Source organism: Aedes albopictus, chromosome 2, assembly GCF_035046485.1.
Source record: "Aedes albopictus strain Foshan chromosome 2, AalbF5, whole genome shotgun sequence".
Lineage (NCBI taxonomy): Eukaryota > Metazoa > Arthropoda > Insecta > Diptera > Culicidae > Aedes > Aedes albopictus.
Genome location: NC_085137.1, coordinates 158,575,103 through 158,590,659, shown reverse-complemented (window position 1 = coordinate 158,590,659; position 15,557 = coordinate 158,575,103). Strand labels below are relative to the sequence as shown.

Below are 15,557 nucleotides of genomic sequence, written 5' to 3'. Positions count from 1 at the left end.
TATTTTGAGGCAGTACAGCTGGTGCTCACTCGCGTTGCATTCTGTTGCACACTAAAAAAACTACTGTGCTTCAAAGCTAACAAAAAACCTCGCAAAATAAATACGCGCATTCCTTGGCGCATTCTAAAAAGTGAGTGGAAGATTTTACAATTATTTAGCAATATAAATGTGTTATTTCTATTAATTAATATTTAATATATAAACATAGCCATATTGATATTCACACAAAAAATTAAAAAAACTTCAATAATAGTACATAATATGATTCACATTTTTAGAGTGCTAGTCCATTCAGGGGCTTTGTTGTGATCGTTTGAAAGCGGTTCAAATTGCGATGCCGTTTGCATGAAAACAAAAACGCAGTTTATATTGTTTACGCTGTAATTTTATTGAACAAAATCTACTCCGGCTTGTGTTTTACTGTTAATTTGTGCTGTAAATATGCCTCCGAAAAAAATCACCAATCAGCAGCAGTCAGTGAAGGTTCTCATCGATCGGATCAACGTGCTGGGAGAGAATTTCCGTTCCCGATCGAAAGCCGTTACGGCGATCAAACGACCAGCTGCTCCACCGGATCCGCCGAGCCCGCCCAAAACGGTTCGCTTTGTCGAACCGACCATTCCCGAACCTCCAAGGGTAAGTGTTTGTGGCGGATTTTTGCTTAAACGACTTCACGTATCGAATCGGATTTCATTCCCACAGATTGTGTCGGACGATCCGGCGGACAATCCGTACGCGCAGGAGATTTTCATGTTCAAAACCAACGTGCACGATGTGACGACGCGGATCGTGCTGGAGCGGGACGGCGAAGAGGGCATGGACAAGAAGGTTCGCTCGTTCAAGCGGAAGCTTTACCGGATGTTCGCCACGGAGCCGAAAAACCGGATCCGGTACCCGTTGGATCGGGTGCGCTTCGAGAGCCCTTACTACGAGTATCGGTTCTTCTTGGCGCTGCACAAACCGCTGCACAGCGACGACGAGTATCAGGAATACAAGCGGCAGCTGGCTACTGCTGGGGTAAACGAGAGCTGGGTTCAAATGAGGAAGAACAACCGGCTGCTGATGTACGAGGACAGGATTGTACATAAGGTGAGTACTTGCGTATGGAAACCATAATGGAAATTGATTTTTTTTCTGTTTTGCAGTTAAAAAGCAAATTCAAGGAGTGGAGTTTGAAGTTGGACAAGTTGGACGTCTATTTGATGGATATGCATGCAAGACAACCCGGATCTTCAGCGACAAAGCTCAATGAAGCACCAAGCGAAACATCGATAGCGTCCAGACTAACAGATACGGAATGTGAAGACAACTTATTGGAACAGTTACTGAAGCACTCGAACGCCAAACAAAGATTCACTAGTCATCAAATTCAAAAGTTGTTTCCACACATCCAGAGAAGCTTGCAGCAGTCGAATGACTTCCAGTGGCTGGAATTCGAGGACGATGAACTGAACAAGCGCTTCAGGCTCGGGAGCTACGCGACAAACATCACCTCGCAAGAAACGGTTCAGGAAGAGGAGATTGTTGATGTTGCTCCGCTGGAAAGTGCCGCTTCCACCAGCAATAGTAGTCGCCCGGGCAGTGCGGCGTCCGGAGATTCAGAACTCGCTCAAATGCGCTCGGAAATGGCCATGACGCAGCCACGCGAGCTGACACAACTGGAGAGCTCCCGGTTCGTAGATACGCAAGCTCTGGTGAACGTCCTGGAGCAGCAGGATCCGAAGGTTATTGTTGAAATGGTTCCGCAGCGATTAGATGCAGTTACGGTCGAGGAGCTTCCGGTAGTTACTGAAGAACTTCTGCCCGAACTCTCCCCGATGATCACTCCGGCTCAAGCCGAAGTCATTGAGGTATCGGATTCCCCAGTGCGCGAGGATGACGAGGTTCAAATCAAGGAGGAATTCCTCTACACTTTGGATTACATCCGCCAGTTCACCAACATTGAGCAGTACATGAGCCGCGAGCTCAAGCAAAAGTTTCCCAAAACCTACGAAAAGAAGTTGACCAAGCTGAACCAGTACGTAGAGCGATACTACAAAAGTGCTGAACATCTCTTTCTCAAAAACACGCTGCCTCCAGGTTTGAGGCTTTTGTCGCGAAAAGAAAGAAAAGAACGCCAAGCGAAAACTGATCAGCAGCCGAACACCTCTGAAATCTCTCCAGCAGTCGTGGAAGTTCCACCGCCTACCACCGTTCCTACGGAGATAAGTCCCATAACGGACACCCCTCTAGTCCCAAGAATTCCCCGTAAAGCCAGGCTAATCGTCTACGAGGAAGATGATGACGATGTTCGGCCGCCAACCGCACCCAATGTAGCGCTCCTTCCAGAAACACTGCCAATGCCCAATTCGGAAGATTTTCTGCCTCCAGTGTGCTCCACCCAGATACCGGGGGAGTGTCTTGCTTCACCACCTCGTCGGAGGGACACGCCGTTCAGCTCTCCGTCTGCTTCAAGGGTAAGTGTTTGATTTAATAGGTTTACGCGGCTGCGTAAATGAAAACTCTATACGAAAGGGTTCCGAACTGACTGAATGGTTTGGGAATGGTGTTCGGGATCTATGTAGGGTTTCCGCGAAGAAGACGGTGCAAAGGGGAGTCTCATGGACTTTTTAAAGATCATAGGAGATTTAGGTATTGGTATTCGAAGCAACACGGTGTGGGGAGGGCTTTTTTTTAAATGAACAGACACGGCTTGCCCCCCTAAGTTGGTGCCTATGATGCTCCATGATTATTGGCTGCCACAGCAACTCATGATTTGGTTCACAGTCAATCGCACCTACCAGGATCTCGTCGATTACGATGAGGAATAGTAGCTGTGATAGTATACACCCTCGCCTCACTCCAGCAACGACCCGCATGGGATTGGACTAGACACCGTTGTGCAGTACGTTCTCCTCCATTTGGGAAATTTGTGCCATGCAGAAGTTGTGCGGATACTACGGGGTCAGCTTTGAGCATCTCAGTCGATATATCGGTCCCTGTTCTATTTCATGCTACGGATGGCTGTTTCTATCTCCTGCACTGATGGAGCTTCGGTGTTGACACGGGTAGTGCGTCTAATACCCCCAATACCCCAGACAGACATGTGATACGAGTGTGATTCCTGTACAACGGTACGCAGTGTCATGAAAATTCTAACAAGACTGACTTGAACTGAGAGAATTTTCAGTATGGCACTCATTTCAAGCCCAATTGTACAGCGACTCTTGTATCACATGTGTGTCATAAGTATAAGCCTTGGTGGATCATGCTGAGGCACGGCTTGGCCGACAATTGAAAAAGGTTTCCAAAGTGCTCGAATCGGCGCTTTAACTGATCAGCTGGGTCGTTCAGTAACTGTCCAGACGTGTCTTTAACGGGCATCGTAGCATTCATCTTGGTCCCACTAAGGTGACGTGAAACATCGTAGAGGAGACGGATTTCGCCGGTGTTTGCGGCTTTCTCGCCTTCGTCGGCTAGGGAGTCCGCACACGCTCTTTTGTCCCGTCTACATGAGCGTTTCACTTCCTTCTCGAGAGCCAAATAGCGCTGACGGGCTACAGCTTTGGCTTACGGCTCTATCGCGGCTTTGGCGTTCCTTCGCTCTTCTATCTTCCTCCAGGTATCATCTGTGATCCACAGTTTTCTCCGGGTGCGTAGCTCACCCAAATTGTTCTCGCCGGTGGCGATGAAGGTGTTCTTGATAGCGCTCTATTGATCTTCTACGTTTCCACCTTCTGGAATATCTAAAAAGGATCGTTACATGTTCTGTGACTTAAAGGGCCGGTCTAGCGAATACGGAGTCGTGGGTTCGAATCGCATTAAAACGCGTTTTTTCACAAATTTCTTCTCTCAATTTGTCAACTAGTTACATTTTATGCCCTCTAATCACAAGTTTTTCCAGTATATGTTACAGCTCTCAGGATTCCTGACGATATGCTTGGAGTAACTCTCGAAGTATTTTCTGCGGAAATGTAGTAAAATTACTGGATAAGTTTATAAATTCCTACAGGATATCAAAGAATAAAAATAGAAAGAATGCCATCTCTTCACATGTAAACGTCAAGCGACAAGACAAGTGGCGCTCTCTAAGCGTATCAAGATGGATGCTCTCTGTAACAGTGTTCGTGATTTGTCATAAGACAAGGTGGTGTGCGTATGTTTTGGTGTCCACATCGCACACTATCGCATGAAGGTTGAACTTTCATCCGCAGATTGCGCTGCGGTAGTGTCCCCCCGAGCATCAACGGAGTGAGCATTCTTGACATTCTTATTCTTTGAGGTTATGCTTACTTTTTAGGATAATAAAGCGAAATAACAATCGAAACCTTGAAGACAACATTCTCTAGATATTTTATGCAAGTTTCAAAACCATTGCCTGTAAAATTTTGGTGTAACTAATGGAAAGCATGAACAGCTTTTTTGTGTGAATTGTTTAGGACAGAATTGTGAAACCTGTAGAGAAGTTTTTAACCTATTTCCTAATGCAAATCTGAAGAATGCTTTTTAACCATCTTGGAGCTATTCATGGAAGATCTTCTGCAAGATTTTCTGATGGCTATTGTTACTAACGGATGCCAGTTTTGCTAGGGATTTTTCAGAAGTTTTGCCATATAAATGCCAGAACCTCAACAACATTAACATCAATTACATATTATTAGATTTACTGATTTGTTATCAGCAGAGGATGTGAGAGAGTAGAATACAAACATTATAAAAATTACAGTATCGATGAAAATCAAATTGGTAAATATTTAGTCGAGAACCGTAAAAGAATACACAAATTTCCATTTTCATTTTGGGGTAATTTCGATAGTGCCCAACATGATGGGAGAAGCTGTATAGAACATATCAGATTGAATTTTTATCGCAAAACATGGATTTTTTTTTCAAAATTTTGGACATCTAAGTGAGTTTGTGGAGTACAGAGTGAAAAACTTAGTGTATCAAAAATCATTATCTGTGCAAAAATATATTGTTTACGGTTCATCAACATGGGATTATATGCTACGCATAGTGAGTTCTCTTTTTTTGAGGGTATTTTGATTTTTTATAAACAAATCTAGGAAATAACAGTTGAAACTACTTGAAATTACAACGGAGTTGCATACTTTTAGGCGTTTATGTATGGAGATGTATGCCCAATTTACAATATCGATTCCAAATCGTGAAAAATCGCTTTGTTAAGGGATTCAATGTATAAATATTCAGAATCTACTGTTAACGATCAAACGCAAAGATGAACAGCACAGGTGGCGCTTTTCTAAAACAGTGAACTACGAACCCTACGCTGAATTACTAATGATACTAATGGAAGAAAAGTGAAATTATTACAGATTCTTATAACTTTCCTGCAATGTATTGACAATAAATATGTTATATTTGCTTCCAAAATTGATAATTTTGCGTTACCTAACCTCACATTTGTTCGCCAATGATCGATCTACCAAAACTAAGTGGCCATTCGTTGCAAAAATAGTTAAAACATAGGGCACTGCATGAAATTATCTCCTTCTCTTTCACTCTTACAGAAACTTTGTAAACGACAAGGCCAAGAAATGTCAAAATCCCATGCAAAATCAAAACAGTGCAGTGCCCTATTGTTGTAGAGCAGATTGTTTGAAGGATTTGACAAATGACAAAAATATCGACAATTTTGATTTTTTGTCCAAAAAGTTTCACATAAGCTTGGTTGTAATGAAAACCCCTCTGAAATGGACTTTCATTTTCATAGTCATAGTTTTGATCCCCGTTTGCCTTTTTCTTAATCAAAGTTACCCTGTTTTATGGTAGCAACAAACGTAAGAAAACGATTGGCCTCCTAAAGTGAGGTTAAATTTTGTGAAATCCCATTTCGTATTTTAGTGATTGAGTCGTTCCAGATAAAATTTCATGTAGGATTGGGGTAGAAAAATTCATTTTATCGATAAATTTACCAAAAAATGATGATTAAACTGATGGGGAACTAGTATTTCCCTTTCAAACTTCTAAATTTTCACGACATAACCTCTACTTTTAATCGCCAATTGTATTATTAGCTTTGCCATCTGAAGAATCGAATGAGTAGCTGAGTAGAATAACTAGCCACAGAAGTCCAATGTCACGACTGTTCGTGTGACTAACATCTAGTTTGCCACGACCTTACAGCGTCAGCAGCGGTACACTCAGCGAAAAAAACTAGCGAAATTCATCGAAATACCTTATGAAAATTTGCTATAACTAATTCTTATGGATGACATAAGAATACCTTATGAAAATTGATCGTGCTTGCTATGACAAATTTCATAAGATAGACTTATGAAAAGAACAAAAAAATCTTAAAATGATGCAGACTGGATTCGATCCATGAACGTAGGGATCACCGAGCCCGTGTTTTATCCACACGGCTACCGACGCTTGAGAATACCATGTTGCTAAACATCAATAAAAGCCAAGCTGTGGGACGATTTTACGTCATAGAGTGACCTTATGAAATTCATCCGAATCATTATGAATTATTTAAAGGCTGTTTCATAAGTTGGACCTTATGGAAATCTTAAGGTTATTTGGCTGAGTGTACTAGAAGTGTCAAGTTAATTTTGTTTACCAAACCAAAAGGTCTTCTACAAGATGGGTACTTAAAAATAGTAAATTATTGCAATCAAAGTTATTAAAATAATTAAATAAGAAAAGTGACTACAGCGCCATTGGAGTTCTAGTATATTTCTATTAGTAGCTGTGAGTGCATGGTTTGCTAAAAAAAACTCAACTGTCTTTGACAGACTTCATATTATGTTTCCAGTTTAAAACCGAATTAGCGACATTTTTTCTTTGACTTCCGCTGCTTTTGCCTTGCGTTAAACACAATGTCGGAAGTGGGGCGCTGTATAGAGCACCAGGTGTACAATACAGCGCCCCATTTCCGACATTGTGTTTAACGCAAGGCAAAAGCGGCGGAAGTCAAAGAAAAAATGTCGCTAATTCGGTTTTGAACTGGAAACATAATATTTTCCTTAAAATTAAACGATAATAATTGGTATATCATCCAATTGTTGCTCCTTCGTGATTGATCTGAACTGGTACCAATTGCAGGGCTGGTAGCAAGTAGCAAGTCACTTTTTAGTGGCTTAGTCACTTTTTTGGGTTGGTCACTAAAAAGTCTCTTTTTTCAAGGTCAGGTCACTAAAGTCACTAGTTTCACCAAAAAAGTCACTTTTTTCAACTTTTTTGGGAAATTGATAAAATACGGATTGAAAAATATTCAAAATGTAAAACCATCAAATGATGCCACTTTAAAAAAGTCAAATTTTCCCTATACAAACCGTTCCAAACAAAAAAAAATCGCTTCGCAACTACTTTTATGGCTTTCTTTAGGATCCATGGGAGACATTGAAAGAAAATTGGCTACTACTTGCTCCTATCATGCAATAGGCTCCTAAAGGCCTATCTCAATTTCTACATAATTCGATCAAGCATTGATTAAAACGACATGTTTACTCATTTTTTAAGTAGTCTTATTAGGTAAAGCCCATAAAATAAATTTTCAAAAATTTTAATAATTTTTGCAACACTCCTTGTTTAGCACTCAATGTTGGGTAAATTTTGTTTACCGTGTATGTCAAACAGGAACATTTGTTGTCAAAAGTGAACCAATGTGATGTCTTTTGCAACCCGTCGTTTCTCTTTCATTACGTCAAGGTTGACCTCGAATGTCAAACAAGACCTGCCCATCATTATTTTATATTCGAGTTTATTAACTATTATGTCATTGTTTAAATTCGGAAAAAAAATACCATTGAGATCAGAAAAGCATGCTCCTTCGGGTTATACAGTAAAACCGGGAAAATATTTTTCATTTTAGGACCCTATTTCAATCAAGTTGTCGGCGATGATTGAAATATTCCAACATAAAATTACCATATTAGCCATTAAATACCTCTGAGGAAACATTTGGTCATCATGACCGCTTTTCTCGGTAGATCAATCATTGCAGAATCTAAATCTGGTATTAGATTTCTTAGTGAAGCGTGTTTTTACGAATTAGAATCTATTTTGTAGACTGGAACAGCCATCTTCATGCACAGATAAACGCCCAAAAGTAAGCAATGCCCTTGTAATTTCATAGTGTTGAAACTGTTGTGTTAAAATTGTTTATTTAAATGTTTACAACACCTCAAATAATGAGAGTGGACCATGCACGGTTTTGAATAATCTTTAAAGACCATCACAGCGCTGCAGCGCTTTGCGGACCTCTAAATTCCTTCGCGGACATTATTACATTACGGACATTACGGACCTTCACAGACCTGCACAAGCACTGGTTGTTTTGTGGACTGGATACAAAGGCTTATATTCCATGGAGATCTTGTAAGATCTGTACCATGTATACAGTTCAATATAATACTCCATTTACTTGTTAGAAGGGTCATTGGTCTGGGGCGTATAGAATAGTCATTCGTATAATACTAGTTTTGCTTGTAGATCCTGCACCTACATTTCATGGAGTTTTGGGACGACCTAGATCATATGTAGAACTAAAAGTAGTAAAACTGTTATAGAAATCTTCAAAACATATGCCTTAAAAAAACAACATCAATGGAATCCAATCACTGTACGTGTGTATCGAAACAACTTTTATATATATTGGAAGACTGAGTTCCATAAAGTTTTATAAACTAACGCAAACATATTTTGTATGGGGCCGCCCCATGATGCGTCGGTGAGAGTGCAGGCCTTGAGCAAGTCGCTATTTAGTGGCTTGGTCATTATTTAAGTCCCCAAATAAAATTAACAACTTCTCCCAGAATGCTTGTAACTACATATTATGCAAATTTAACCAGAGACTATTCAAATAAATTAGTAAATATGGGACATTTTGAAGAAATTAAGAGTTCTATTACATTTTCATAGGCTATTCAAAATAAAACCGTTGTTTTCTTCTTGTAATTCTTCTGAAACTTTCCAAGGGGGTACGTAGAGAAATATTTCAAGTATTACATCAATTTTTTTGCAAAAATATTCAAGAAATCATATTTGAAAAATTCTTATTCCAATTAATTCGCCCATTTTTAAACATTTGTCTATCTAAGTTTCCATCAAGGTGAAATTCATGACAGAAAACATCCAACAAATTTTCCAAGAGTTTCATAATTTATTTATTTTTTCTTGACAGAATTTTCATGCCATGCTCATCTAGTTCTGCACAATGTATTCTATAAAATTGTAAATACATGCATCTTTGTATAATTTTAGGAATGGAAGATGAAAGTTTTTCTTGAACATTTTCATTATACGGTACTCCAGGGTTTTCTGAATCAAATTCGTTCTACAATGTTTCCTCACTAAGCATATTTTTGTGCCAAAAGTCACTATTTAGCCACTTTTTTTGCCATCTGAAAGTCACTATTTGGTCACTATTTCAGAGATTGTGGTCACTAAAATAACTATTTTGACCATCAGTTCCTGCTACCAGCCCTGCAATTGCACTGAGATCCAACTGAATAAAGGGCTGGGACGTTTCAGGCTGGGACATTCCACTTATTCTCAGAGTGCAATTTTTTCAGCTCATGCAAAAATGATCAATAACGGCGCCGGCCAAGTCCTTATAGTCAGTTGGGAAGGGAAAGGAATGTTAGAGTGTATTGGTTGTTGCTACTAGAGACCGAGAGCACCTCTGCGTCCCCACAACCCGTACGGACTGTGGTATTTGTTAGATGAAAATAGGCTGACCAGATAGTAACAAGATAAAAACGGGACATTTGAACTAAAAATACGGGACATATGAATTACGTATGAGTGTTATATATTGTTTCAATACACATTAGGATGTGGTTATACCTCGAAAGTTCAAAGATATACAACTCTTCTAATTAAAATAATAACGAAGATTAGGAATCAGTCAAGTAGTCAAAAAGCAACACTTACTTGCAAACAAAAACAAATAAATTAGACGTTTCAGTTATAGTTTTCAAAATATTAAAAAACTATGTTCTACAAACTTAAGAGAAACCTTATTTTTGAAATAATTACCCTATAAGATTCCAGATCGGTTCAAAAATAAAAAAAGTTATCTTGATTTAACATTCGCATCACTTTTTATGTATTTTGAAACCACAAGAACACGAGAATCTAAACATCTGCGAGCTTTCGAAAAATAAGCAGCAATATGTCTCAACATTATAAAAAAGGTTTCTGTAAACTATTTACAGTAGAAGAATGACTGAAAGCTCTAAAATTTCTTTATGTTTAGTTTTCAATGCAATTAGTTTAAAAGAGTAATAAATTAGTCCACATTTATGGGTGACTATATCAAGTAATATGTTTAAGATTCTTCTATTATTTTTATTTTCCGTATATTTAACCCTCGAGCGATCGCGCTGTTGTATTTTGTACAACACATTGAAAAAATCTCGCTTTTTGTACTCAGCATTAGTGTGGTGCTACCGCAGGTAGTCAACCGCGCGAGTTACGGAAGGTTAAAATTCTTTATAATATAAACAGTTAATATTTCATCGTATAAGCTTCCGATGAATCATATTGATTGAGTGACTTTTTGACTTAGTTAAGATCCATCAGGCATGACTTTAAAAATAGGACCTAAACAATTGCAGACTTCTGTAGGGGAATTTAAAGGGTTTACTCTAATATCATGCAATTTCAAGTATTTACATTTCATAAATTCATTACAATTATTTGTATTAACGAGATTTTTTACCCTATGCTAGTTCATCCCGGAACCCACGGCTTATTTACTTTTCGAAGGAAGAATTTACATTTTGTGAGTTTGTCGGGATTCGATCCCAGGTCCTTGACGTGGTAGTCAACTATTCTAACCATCACACCAGGTCCGCTCCACCAATTTCATTTTGAATTGGTTGAGAATTTAAACAACAAAAAGTACTTAATGAACTGTAAATTACAGTCAGATCTTTGGTCAGATTTAACTCACGGAAATATTAATATTTCTAAATCGAAGAATATTTATCTCATAAAAAAAACAACATTTGTAAAAAAATATCACAAATTTAACTTACTCATTTTATTATTAAAATCTAAATACTCGCTTTCCATCGAATACGGGGCAAAGAAATCCACGTACTCCGGTGAGACTCGAACTCACGACTCCCAATTCGCTAGACGGGCGCTTCTATTCCTTCAAGCTACTGAGTCACTCGACTATCTCCGTCGCCAGTAGGCCTAGAACTGAACTCGATTCCACAATTGCACACAGTGCACACAGTACATGTGCACAACAGTGTATGTGTTAGATGTTCATCTAATCCCATCCGAAGGAGGTTTGGATTGTGAAAAGAAGATTGTTGTGCACAGATGGAATGGTAGATGCCTATCTGCACAAGGCGCCTATTGTTCGACAGTCGGCTAATTTCTATCTGCCGATAGTATAATGATGCCGTTTTTGCACATTCATCTTTGCACCCCACCAGAGTCGTCGATCGAGTCAACGACAGAACGCCATCAGCAGCAGCCGCCGCAAGATGCTGCTCTCACGCGCCCATCGCTCGATTGGGCTTTTATTACGTTTATTGTAAATAGTGTGTTCGTTAATAAATGTATATTTTACTCGTGTTTATGTCCGCGTTTTAAGTAATTATTCGGCCACCAATCGCATATCCCCCGGACGTAACATGTTGTGAACGAGCATCCAACGTACAGGCGAATGCCCCCTATGGAAGCGTCATCGGCAAGGCTCGTCTCATCACGACGACGGATGGACGACGACCGCCGCCGCCGCCGACGACGACGACGAACGGCAGCAGAAACAACAGAACGCCATCATCTGCAACAGCAGCAAGATGCTGCCCGCGCGCTCTCCGCGATACTTTTAATGTGTAATTAATTGTAGTATTGTGAACTTTGTAAATAGTCCGTGTAAATAAATGTGCATGTTTTTTATTATCGTAATGTCCGGGTGTGAAGTGTTTTATTCGGCCACATAAGTACATTTCCCCGGACATGAAAAAGATAACCATGTGCGATTGTAGAATCGAGTTCAGTTCTAGGCCTGCTGGCGACGGAGAAAGTCGAGTGACTCAGTAGCTTGAAGGAATAGAAGCGCCCGTCTAGCGAATTGGGAGTTGTGAGTTCGAGTCTCACCGGAGTACGTGGATTTCTTTTCATAATTTCAAATCTCAATTTGTTTATCGAGCATATGTTCTGTTGTGCACATGGATGCCAAAGCATTTTCAACAGTGTAATTTCCCACATTGCTTGGTCAGCCAAAGCAAAATCAAGAAATTGACATTTGTAAAAGGTGCTATGGTCACCCTTACCGTATTCGGTCGGCCGAGGACCGACCCGTCGAGAGTCCGACTGCACACTAATGCAAGAATGCAAGAAATTTTTTTTTTCGCAAAAAAAAAAGATTTTTTTCTTCTTTATGGCTCTACGTTCCCACTTGGCCTGCGTCTCTCTTCAACTTAATTTTCTTTGAGTATTTCTACAGTAAATTATTGATGGGCTTTCTTTGCCTGCCATTGCATGGATTTGCATATTGTGAGGCAAGGACAATGATACACTGTGCCCAAAAAGTCGAGACAATTTTCCCGACTGGAACGGGAGTCGAACCTGCCGTCTCCGCATTGGCGATCCATACCCTTAACCACTAGGCTAACTGGAAACCCCTGTAAAAAAAAAGAGAAATTTTGTTAAATTTGAGGCTGGGGAATCGCTATTGCGAGTGTATGTTCAACGTTGTCTCCAGAGAATTTTTCATGTAATATTTTAACGACGCTAACTGATACATGTATCTAGTGTAAAAGCAAACTATGCAAAACATTATTTATTTCTCCTTTTTTTAAACGTTTTTTCCGAAGGTACTTCCTGGACCATCACAGACCGACAATCCAATATGTTTGCCACCAACAACCACAGCACGCCTTCAAATGCCGAGTTTGCAAAACTTCAGTCCTTCAATATCCTCTACACAACATCCAACTGAACCAGGTGATGCGCTACCACCAAACCGACAAGACACTCCCACAAATTCTGCTCTTCGGCCGCCTAGTTCTTCATCTCGCGTTCCAACGCCCGCTTTCGACTCGAGCAGCTTGAATGCAACGGTAATCGTCAATCCAAAATCCCCTCAGAAACAACCCGTTTCGATCAAACGTGAACTCAACAGCAGTTCCTACGAGGGTGAGGTCGAATTTGTCGATATCCCGCGCAACAGTACCATCCTGATCGAGGACTCCATCAATGAGAGTGAGAGGTTTCCGGGGGCGCTTCTCGAGCGACAACCCAGCTGCATGGCGGCCATTCCGGACAATCTGCGGGGTATGGTGAGCACACTGTTCCGGGAGAATCAGGATACGACCCTGTCGCAGGGAAGTGGCGCCAGTAATGGAAGTGGTGATGCGCCAGTTGATAGCCAAGTGACCCGAACGTCGTCGATGGGGTTTCATCAAACGTTGGGTAATTTGGATACTATGTGTTATAAACAATAAATTTGACTATTTCTTTTCGATTTTTCTCTTGCAGCCTCCACGCAGATCAATTGAAAATAACACCAAGTTCCAAGCGTAACAAATCTGAATCTCATTTTGATAATCCCTGGAAACCACCAGTCCCGCCTATCTCTTCGCAACCATTCCGATTGGTATCCAATCCCTTCCATCAACCTTCTATTCCTCCCGCAGCATGCACCACCCTTCGCTTCCTCACCCGAACGGAGCTGGTCTCAGTTAAGTTCTTTCGTCATCCTTCCGCTTACCATCAGCGTCATCACCTGACCGTGACGCTGAACCATCGTCTGGACGGTATCGCCCGGCTCACCATCACCGATCACGAAGTGCGCAAGCTTCTGAACCTCAGCCGGGGAGATCGCGGTTGGCAGGCCCTCGTGTCCACCCTGAATCGCGTCAACCGTTTCGAGTACGACCGCTTCCGGCCGGCAAGCCCGTACCAATTCCAACAGATGAGTATTAGTGAGAAAATTTTGTACCTATTTTTTGCCACGTTCCCGGAGTGTCCCTCACGGGGACCGGGCTGGATGGCGCGGTTCGATGATTTGAGGAACTACTGCGACGGAGACGGAGTTCGTTTGGAGGAGTTCAACTGTTACGGGCACAGCTATGGCGGCGAAGGGAGCCATCGTGCGGAACCAGGTAAGATTGATTTGAGTGAAGGAATGGATTCCGATATTGTACAAAGAATGCGGGAGATGAAATCGAAAGCCATGGGCAATGTTTGCACGAAATTTAATATAAATCGTTGACGATGAGAACGGTTTGTTTGGGTTTTACACTGTAGTTGTATCACTGCCGGTAAATGCATATCTTTCTGTAGCATAGTGATTTCCTTGGCCGAATCATGAGGATTGACAAAGCTAAGTGCATGTTCAACATAACATAATTATTACAATATAATATTCTTTAAGTCTACACATTCACACCCATTCATTGAAATGCTATAGAGTCGACTACTTCTACCATTTTATTGTCCTTATTAATGCTTGCAGCACATCGTAGATGTATTACAAGCATCAAAGTGACCATTGGCAGAGGAAGCTCTCAGTTAATAAATGTAGAAGTGCTCATAGAACAATTACCCGAGAGGCAGGATTTGTCCCAGTTGATATGTTACACCAAGAAGAAGAAGGAAGTGAATTGATTTTCCCAATGATTCCAGAAACTCCAAGAACAAGAAAAACAATGATTTTGTTTGTTTTGGAAATTTTATTAACGAAAGAAATAATCGACAAATAGAAATCGATCAAGTCATTTAGGCCCAAAAGAAAAATCATTGTCGAACTAATCTCAAAGGGAGTCCCTGAACAATTTTTGGAGGAATCCTTGAGAAAATCCCTGGAAGAAATATTGGAAGGAACCCCTGATAGGAAATTGGAAAAAATCAATGACAGAATCGTGAGAGAAATCTCTCAAGGACATCCTGAAAGAGTCCAATAGAATTATCTGATACAATACAGGAAGGAAATCCCTTAAGGTTGAAGGATTCGTCATTGATATAAGTGTCATCATTGAAAATTCAAAAGCAGTTTTCTTGTTCAAAACTGAACTTTTTGCTTTGAAAATCAATGTATTCATTGTACTCCATTCTCCACCCACAATACAGTGAATACATTTTTACTGCGATATTTTCAGCTATGGACGAGAAAACTGCTTTGGAATTTTCAATGATAACTCTTATATCAATGACGAATCCTTCAACATTAAGTAGTCCCGGGAGAAGCAATTGATGAATTAATGGCGAAATGCCGGTAGAAGCCTCTAAAGGAATCTCGGAGGTATCCTTGAAAGAATCTCGGGAGAAATCCCCAAAGGAAATACGGGAACAATTAATGAAGGGATCCCGGGAGGACTCAATGAAGGAATCCTAGAAGGAATTCCTAAAGAAGTCCCGGAAGAAATCCTGAACGAATCTCAAAAGGAGTCGCATTGAATATTTTGGAAGAATCCGTCAAAGAATCCCGAGAGATAACTCTGAACAAATCCTGGAAAAATGCCAGCAGAAATCCGAGGAGAAATCCCTGAAGAAATCAGTAAAGGAAGCCATGGAGGAATTCCAAGACGGATTCATTTAAGAATTCTGGTAGAAATCCCTGGAGTAATCCCTGAAAAAAT

The 15,557-nt window shown here is 40.5% G+C and overlaps 1 non-coding gene across 1 annotated transcript; it reads left to right on the top strand.

The window, feature by feature from the left end:
- Positions 1-317: 317 nt before the first annotated feature.
- On the top strand, positions 318-14,200 carry LOC109424219 (uncharacterized). The gene is made up of 4 exons (XR_009996810.1): positions 318-636; positions 703-1,089; positions 1,146-2,456; positions 12,792-14,200. It is a non-coding gene; the product is annotated as an uncharacterized LOC109424219 (transcript).
- The last annotated feature ends 1,357 nt before the right edge of the window (positions 14,201-15,557 follow it).